The 9061-nt window shown below is 38.3% G+C and overlaps 1 long non-coding RNA gene across 1 annotated transcript in view; it reads left to right on the top strand.

Moving 5' to 3' along the window:
* The window catches only part of LOC135205585 (uncharacterized), an 8254-nt gene extending 257 nt beyond the window's left edge, over positions 1-7997 (top strand). Inside the window, exon 2 of the long non-coding RNA XR_010312555.1 lies at positions 5229-7997. This is a non-coding gene — a long non-coding RNA (uncharacterized LOC135205585). The remainder of the gene's footprint in view (positions 1-5228) is intronic.
* Positions 7998-9061: the final 1064 nt, after the last annotated feature.

A 9061-nucleotide genomic window follows, 5' to 3' on the forward strand; every position in this document is an offset into this window, starting at 1 on the left:
CCTTCATTACAGAACCTATCTTCAACTACGAGGTTCTCGCCCGCAGATTAATTTTTTTTTTTTCTTTTCTAGTTGTCATTAACCATTTCTTGCAGGAATTCTCCGTATAATATTTTATCATATTATCTGTATTTTTGTATCTTTTGGGGGATTTTCCTATTATTATAACACACTTATACAGTACATTGCTTATGCGTTTACGTAGTGGTCGAGTGTACTCTTATAGATATTTTGATAGGATTGCAAGGAATAGAAGTGATAAGAAAAAAGTGAAAGCCGAAATGGCAACCACTCCGGCTGGCAACCCCAACGTGGTGACTCTCGTTAGCGCGAGGTCAGCGATAGTCCCTTTTCAAGGTCGGGTCAATGGGTTCCTGCCTCAAAATGTTGAGGCATGGATCTCATCTGTAGACGCTCATTTAAATGCAAAAAGCATCACAGACCCAGCAGTACAATTACAGGAGGCCAAGAGCTTCGTTGACTTTGTTAAAGGCGACGCAAGTGCGTATCTAAGGGGGGTTTCTTTCCAAGAAGCGCTTACATGGGACGAGTTCAAAATTAGATTACGTGCCGTGTATGGGGGTGAAGAGGCTTTAGATGTAGTATTGGCATTGAGAAATATCCTTAACCAAGCCTCCATGACTCAGCTCAATGTTGTCGAGCGGGCGGCGCTAATTGCCGACCGGCTAAATGAATATCAGGATAGTTTAGGTAACTCCGGGTGGGTTGCGGGTGCTAAAATCAAAGTGAAAGATTTTATCCGTTTGATCTACCTTACGTCTATCACTGTAATGTTGCCTGAAGCGTTAGTACGGTGTTTTGATAAAAAATTGCAGCCCGACAGTACGGAATTAAGATGTGTATAAACAAATCAAAAAAACACATGTCTAAATGTACCGACCTAGATCCTTCGCTCATTCAAGTTTTTGCAAAAAATGAGAACAAAGCCACAACAAGTAAATGTGGTACTATAATAATCAAGTTGCAGGGATGGTTTGTTATAACTGTAAACGACCAGGTCACATGATTTCAGACTGTCGGACGCGTTTTTGTTCAATTCACAATAGTTCAACTCATTCATATAACCGTTGCTACTCGAGGAATCAACAGCAAAATGCTACAAACACGCAACCAGTTGCGAGTGCAAATAAAAAGAAGGGTCCTCAGTACTATAAGAAGAAACAACCAAACGGAAATTCTGCACAACAGCAGAAACAAACAAATCGTGCTTCAGGTACCTCTGTTCCTGGGCCGTCTCTCCAGAACTCGCAAGGGCAAGCGAATTTTCAGGGTGTGATAAACAAAACAAATACCACGTAGTTCACTCCAAGGGGGGAGAGGGCGATGTTGGGTCATCAATATCAACATCTTTTGTATCAAATAATCAGTTTAATCATTTATCAGATCATTGTGAGACAATTGATTTTCCTATGGAACACACGGCCGAATCAAAAAAATCTGTGCAGGTTCCCGTAGATTTGCAACAAATTCATGCAATTATTAGTCAAAACGAGTTGCGACCAACACCTTACATGCAGTAAATTTGGACCATAAGTCATTCACTTTGTTCTTTGATTCTGGTAGTCCACGTAATATAATGGATTTAAGGACTCATCATTTACTCTTTTCAAATTTCCCTATAGAAAAGTCCGGAATAAGGCTCTCAGGCATTGGGAATAATGAATTAAATGTTGTGGGCGTAACTCATGTACAGTACAAGGTCGGTAAGCGCACGTTTGCTGATACCTTTGTCGTTGTACAAAACATTAATATGTATCCCGCAGTAATTATCGGATACCCGTCTATGGGCACTCAAAATATTATCTTAGCACCTGCAAAACACGGCGTGTATATCAAAGGGAAATTCTATAGGTCTTCTAATACCCTAAAATCTGTTTTAGATAATAAAGAGACAGGCAGAGTTGTCACTTACATTACGGAACCAATCACCTGTCTCATGAACCAAGAAATAATACAGGCAACCCAACAGAACTCTCGCTCACCCGTAATATCAGCTTGCACGCAAACTCTCGAGCCTAACGTAACTTCAAATAATTATTAGTGCGTGTAAAAAGAACCTTGCCAGGATCTGAAACATTAATCCTTTCCGAAACTCTGAAAACACACGGATTATCCGTCACACAAGCCGTTTATACAGTCGGCTCACAACAGCAATGTAATATCGAAGTCTTGTAATCATTTGAATACCACTTTAGTAATCCACAAAAATCAACATATCTTGGATGCCGAAGTTTATAAACATCGCATTCTTACCGTAGCTGAGATAAATCACGCTCAATCAGTCGCGGATGAAACCCTTTTGCAATCTATAAAGAACAAAATCAATAAAGATATTCAAGAAGAAGAAATTCAGCAGAAATTTTTGAATCTGTTAACTAAATATCATGATGTTTTTTCCACTACGGATGGAACCTTAGGAAAAACGGATGTCATCGAGCATCAAATCAGGCTCAAGGACAAACAGAAAGTAATCTATGTACCTTCGTACAGACTTCCTATGAAATTTCAGAATGAGATAACAGAGGAAGTAGGTAAAATGTTAAAGGAAGGAGTCATTAGGAAATCAAACAGCCCTTATAATTTTCCGTTAATAGTAGTACCGAAAAAAGATCGAACTTGGCGGATATGCGTAGATTTTCGTCGTTTAAACGAAGAAACAATCCCTGACAGATTCCCAGTACCATGTACAGATGATATCCTATCTTTACTAGGCCAGAATAAATATTTCACAAGCCTAGACTTACTAAAAGGATTTCATCAGATTCCGATGGAACAAGAAAGTATCCCATACACTGCCTTCAGCACAGCCAGGGGACATTATGAATTTTTGCGTATGCCTTTTGGTTTACGTTGTGCTCCTATCACTTTTACTCGTATGATAAACGTCGTGTTTGGAGACTTGTTGGGAGATATCCTACATGCCTACATGGATGACTTAGTAATCTTTTCCAACACATTAGAAGAGCATTTACGTAAATTGGAGTTAGTGTTACAAAGGTTAAGGCAGCATAATTTAAGGGTAAAGATAAGCAAGTGTGAATTTTTTAAAACAGAACTAGTCTATCTAGGTTTCACGGTTTCTAGTGAAGGTCTTAAAGTCGTCCACGATAAGGTGTCGGCTATCCGTAACTTTCCGATACCTACTAACGTCAAGGGAATACAGCAATTTTTAGGATGCAGCGGTTATTATCGCCGCTTCATCCGCAATTACTCAATCATAGCCGCTCCCCTAACCGATCTTATAAAAAAGGGCGTAGATTTCGTATGGTCTGAAATTCATCAACAGGCGTTCGATAAATTGAAAGATGAACTGTGTAGTTCTCCTATCTTGAAATTTCCTGACTTCAATAAGGAATTTTTCATAGCAACAGACGCCTCAGACCTAGGAGTAGGTGGGGTATTGCTTCAACAATATGATAGACAGTTTTTCCCTATAGCTTTTTATTCACGTAAACTGAGACCTTCCGAAAGTAAATATGCAGTAATAGCACAAGGAAGGGCTCGCTATTGTTAATTCACTCGTGCACTTTAAATTCATAATCTACGGTTATCCCGTCAAGGTTCTCACTGATCATAAGCCCCTAACCGACTTCTTTAAAGGCTTTAGTCACAGCCCCAAGCGAACTCGGTGGCACATGATCATTCAGGACTTTGGCGCGAGGATCGGGTATTTACCTGGGAAAGCAAATATCATTGCTGACGCATTATCACGCAACCCCTCTTCATCTTGTACCGAGCCATTAGCTGAATTAATAGATATCTCAACCTCCATGCCCGTTGTTAAAACTATATCCGAACAGGAAGATCTGGGCTGGAGTGCTGAACTATTACAGACGGAACAAAGAAAAGATCCGCAAATAGAAAAAAATCATCATTGCGTTAAACGGAAATCCGAAGGAAAAAGATACCTAAAGTATAAGCAGCAGAATTATATCCTACAGGAAAATATCCTGTGTAGATCTGTGACGAGGAAAACCCGTAACACACCGCAGTTGAATAACAACCAGGTGGTGGTGCCTATCTCACTCATACCCACTGTCTTAAAGTGGTTGCATGAAAATCCACTGCACGGACATCCGGGTTATACCTTGATGTCACAGAAAGCCAAATCCTTATTTTATTGGCATACGATGCTTAGAGATATAAAAAGCACATAGCAAATTGTCGCACTTGTCAAGAATACAAAGGGCACACGAAGACACCTGTCAGCCTAGGGGCTTACCCCGTGCCAAATCAACCCTTTGAAAGAGTACATTTAGATTTATTAACAGGATTTTACGAGTCAGACAGAGGAAATAAGCACCTCCTAGTAATTATAGACGCTTTGACTCGATATACAGAACTTATAGCGCTTAAAACAAAAACCGCGGTTGAGTGCGCTAGGAAGTTTTACGAGTGCTACATTTGTAAACATGGAATTCCACACATCATTATCTCAGACTCGGGCGGGGAGTTCAATAATCATTTCCTTAACTCCTTGTGCGAATTCCTTAGTATAAAGAAAGTCAATACCATGATCTATCACCCAGAGTCTAATGGGCTAGTGGAAATGGGCCAACTAATCGTAAGGTTTTAAACCATTTTAAGGGTCACCTTAGGGGGGGCAGATCCCAACTGGGGACATTGCCATACCTGCGGTACTAAGCACACTTAATCACTCGTATCACGTGTCTATTAAAATGACACCGCACGAGGCACTGTACGGTATCCCGGCCCGAACGCCTTTTCACATCTTAAAGCCTACAACTAATTTATCAAATCCTCTAAAGGATGTTATGGATGCAAGCATAAGTCGATATAATATAATTCGTAAGAATTTAGAAGAAGCACAGATAATAATGAAAAAAAATCATGATAAAATAGCTAAGCCAACTAGAACATATGCCGTGGGCGATCAGGTTATACATACAAGTATACGTGCGTAAAGGTTTAAATTATAAACTGACACCTAAGTTTGAAGGCCCGTTTAACATTTTAGAAAATTTAACGGCCAATAGAGTTAGGGTTCAAAATGTATCCAAACCCACTGATGTGAGAATAGTCCCATTGGCACATATCAGAATCTAAAGAAAGGTAGATGGAGTGAGGGAAAAAATGGTTGTATTTATGAAACTTGTATAATAATTATATATAATATATCTATTAATCATATTGTATGTAAACCTATTCTTTTACGCGAGTTATTACATCTGTTTTACTCATTGCAGGTTTTCAAAAATGAATCTGTTATTGTTAGGAGTGATATTGTGTATTCAGACATCTTTGTTGTATGGAAAGAGTGCTAGGACTAAAGACATAGAATTTAATCATGGCTCGATTATCGAGAGAATCGATGATGTATTCATCGTGTCAAGTAATATTGTTATCGAGGTAGATATGCATGCTATTTTCTTACCTGAAGATGACGTCCTTAACTTAAAGAATGACCTGATGAGGTTTGGTATTTCCCTTAAGGAAATGCATGAACGTAATTTTCATGCTAACTCAGAGATTTCACTAGCTCAAACAACAAGCGTCGCAGAAATGTTGTCTTATGACATACAAAATAAAACCGCCGAGGCAGAAGAACTCGCTCGTGACCTGCTGATGTGGTCTGTGCGGCACAATACTCTTGAACGCCGCAACCCGCTTATTCTAGCTGGACTAAACATCTTAGGATCAGTTGCGAATCTAGGCTTAGGAATCTCAAATCGCCTCAAGATAAATAATCAAAATAAAAGAATTGAGTTTTTGCAACACAAACGGAACTGGCCTTATCAGAACTTCGCAGCCAGTTATCTTCGATCAATCAAATAATGAATATCGTTAATGAACATTCAAATAATATCGATCAGGTCATGGAAGTTCAACATTTGCTGGCTACTTTAGCTTACTATAGTTCGAAAATAGATCATATCCGTGTGAAAATATCACATTTTATTGAAAAGTCAAAAGATTACGTAGAAGCAATTACGTTAGCAACAAAGGGGTGTGTTATCTCCTCACCTCATGCCTATTAAAGATCTGACGTTAACTTTGGAAAACGGACGGGAGAAGCTAGGTTATATTCCTTTATTGGATGCCCATAAAGTAGAATTCTATTATAGCCTAATATCAGTCAGCGTAGAAAATTATAGAATTATGATCACGATTCCTTTTGATTCTTCCGATGCTTGGCAATCATACAAAATAGCACCGTTTCCTACTTTTATGACGAATAACTCAAATCCAGTAATATCCAATTTAACAGGGCATGTACTGATTTCTTCTGATAAGGAAATCATTTACAGTCATTAAAGACTTAGATAAACTCACTCACTGTTCAGAAGCCATGAATAATAAAATTTGTACAGCTGACTCTTTGAATTCTATCCTATATCAACGGATTCATGTGAGTTAGACATAGTGCTAAACGGCTCTCTCTCTCATACAAGCGAAGGTTGTCTGGGGAAACTTTATCCCTTTTACGGTAATAAATTCAATTACAGGATGAATAATGGGTCCTGGATCCGTTATGATAAGGCCGGATTCGACGTCGTGTGTCCGGACACATCCACCGCCCATGCCCCTATCTTCGTAGCAGCCGATGGTTGTACGGGGTGACATCTACAAATTATACCGTCAGAGGGGTCAACACGATAATACGTGAGAAGGCGTATTTCGCGAACTACACGTGGGCTACAACAACAATCATCCCATCACTACCTCTCCCATACAACGCGCGAGTAGCTCATCGTCTGACGCAACTGGCTGAGATGACCCACGCGTCATCGACTTATGCAGGTGGAGAACATCTTCGCTACTACATTCTGCTAGCCGTGTTCAGCGTGACGGCCATATTGGTTATCGCCGTCAACATCTTTGCTTGGCGTAGGCTGAGGCGTAAACAGAAGGATCTCCAAGGGAACGTACTGGCCCGTCTGGACGACGTCTACCGTTAAACTCAAGTCGTTTGCGTTTAGGGCCGCCTGAACCTGGCCACTTCAGTTCGTGCCTAGGGAATTGTCTGGAATTGTGTTGTGTGTGAAAAGCGGTCCGTATGCTGGCAACAATGTAGGACAAGAAAGACTCACGCCTTTGCATTTGAACAGTTAAAGTATCTTCAGGGCACCTAATAAATCATTATAGCCCAATATTATACATTAATATATTCCTAAAGGTATTTTTCGGGCACCTAATAAAATATCAGCCCTATATATTGAATTTCTGCAGAATTACATTGTTATATACTATTATACAATTATATTTATCTATTATAAAGAGTGACAAGTACTCTTTAACAATTATCCATGATCATGCTATAATCATTATTTAGTAACCATTATTCTTAATCAGGTTACCTGTTATCATATTAATCATGTATACATGTTTTGATTTTTACCATTTTATTATTTTTGGGTACATAATCATTATTATTACCAAACATGGATCTATATTTTCCATGCATTTATCTTTGTTTATGAATATGTCAACAGGGTATGTAACAGAACCTTTTTATGCATTTAATCACTTAGTATGTTACGAGCACGCTCCTATGAACAATGTTTAAAGTAATTTTTTTTTTTTGTTATTCAAGGCTTGAATAGGTAGCAGACCGAGCCTAATGTAAGAATTACATTATATATAAACCAGTGACCTGGGGTCATGGCATTAGGAGGGTTCTACGTGACCAAAGCAGACCTTAGATTACGCTATGCGTTGTCTGCAGTAGCCTGATCTAGCTCAAAGCTTTGTCAACATTTTTATGTTATGATAACTTTGCACAACAAACTTCCATGGGAAGAGGTTGACCTGTTAACCTACGCCGGAAACTTGTAACTTCCGAGCCGGCGAACTACGTATGTGTTTTTATATGAATTGCTGAGATAGCTAATGTTCCGCTATCGACGCGATGCTTTAGAATGGCAGTTCCACGCCAACAGTCAAACATATCGGTCGTCCGACCGAGCTGCATCTCCTAGTATGGAGTTACAGAATAAAGTTGTTAACTTGTTCAACTAGCCTGTTTGAATCATCTCCTCTAGACAAGAAAGAACCTCTCTACTAAGATATCCAAGGGAGATGAGAGGAACCAAACATTACTTACGGATAACAGCCGTAAGGAAAAAACAAAAAGTCTATCGCCAAGCGATGAGACATTAGATATATATATATATATGTATATATGAATAACTTGATCACGAAATATATAAAACGTGATGCTATGTATAAATAAAGGTTTTTTTTGCCACAAAGGAAAAAATGAAAAAACTAGTTGGCGTAGTACTTTCGGTCCTAATCGGACCATTGACTGAGGCATACTGATTTTACAAAGGACACCATAGTCAAAAGAAGGCTTAATATACAAACTGACACTACCAAATTAGCCATAAGGGCCATTTTCACTCTACAGAGAGGAGGAGGAGTCATAGGGTAGCCACACCTTGAAGGATACCCGCGGTAAACAAGTGATTCTTCCAGAAAAAACAGTACATTTTGAAAACAACACGGGAGCATATGCAATTTAATATCATCAATTTTTACACAAATTTTCCCAACAGAAAGAAAATATAAATATACACATATATATATATATATATCTATATATATATATATATATATATATATATATTATATATATATATATAATATAATATATATATAATAATATATATATATATATATATATATATATATCGAGCAAGAGAAAGAGGGAGAGAAAATATCGAACCAGAGAGAGAGAGAGAGAGAGAGAGAGAGAGAGAATTAATAACTATATACATGTGGGACTAATTTATTAGTTGTTCATTTATTTTGAGGTCCTTCATAAACATCTTACAAATATATGGGTCCAAATGGTACATTCCCAGACTAAGATTTAGGTTGTTTTTATTAGTGATTTGTATAATTGCCGATTCCAGTAAATTTCTTGAAATATAATCATTAGATCTAGCAATTACCGAGGTATCACCCCAATTAATACAATGAGATTTTTCACTCAGATGGATAAACAGTGCATTTGAAGTCTGGGCTGTTCTAACTGAATACATATGCTGCTTAACCCGAACACATAAATTTTTAC

This window comes from Macrobrachium nipponense, chromosome 24, assembly GCF_015104395.2.
Source record: "Macrobrachium nipponense isolate FS-2020 chromosome 24, ASM1510439v2, whole genome shotgun sequence".
NCBI classification, from domain to species: domain Eukaryota; kingdom Metazoa; phylum Arthropoda; class Malacostraca; order Decapoda; family Palaemonidae; genus Macrobrachium; species Macrobrachium nipponense.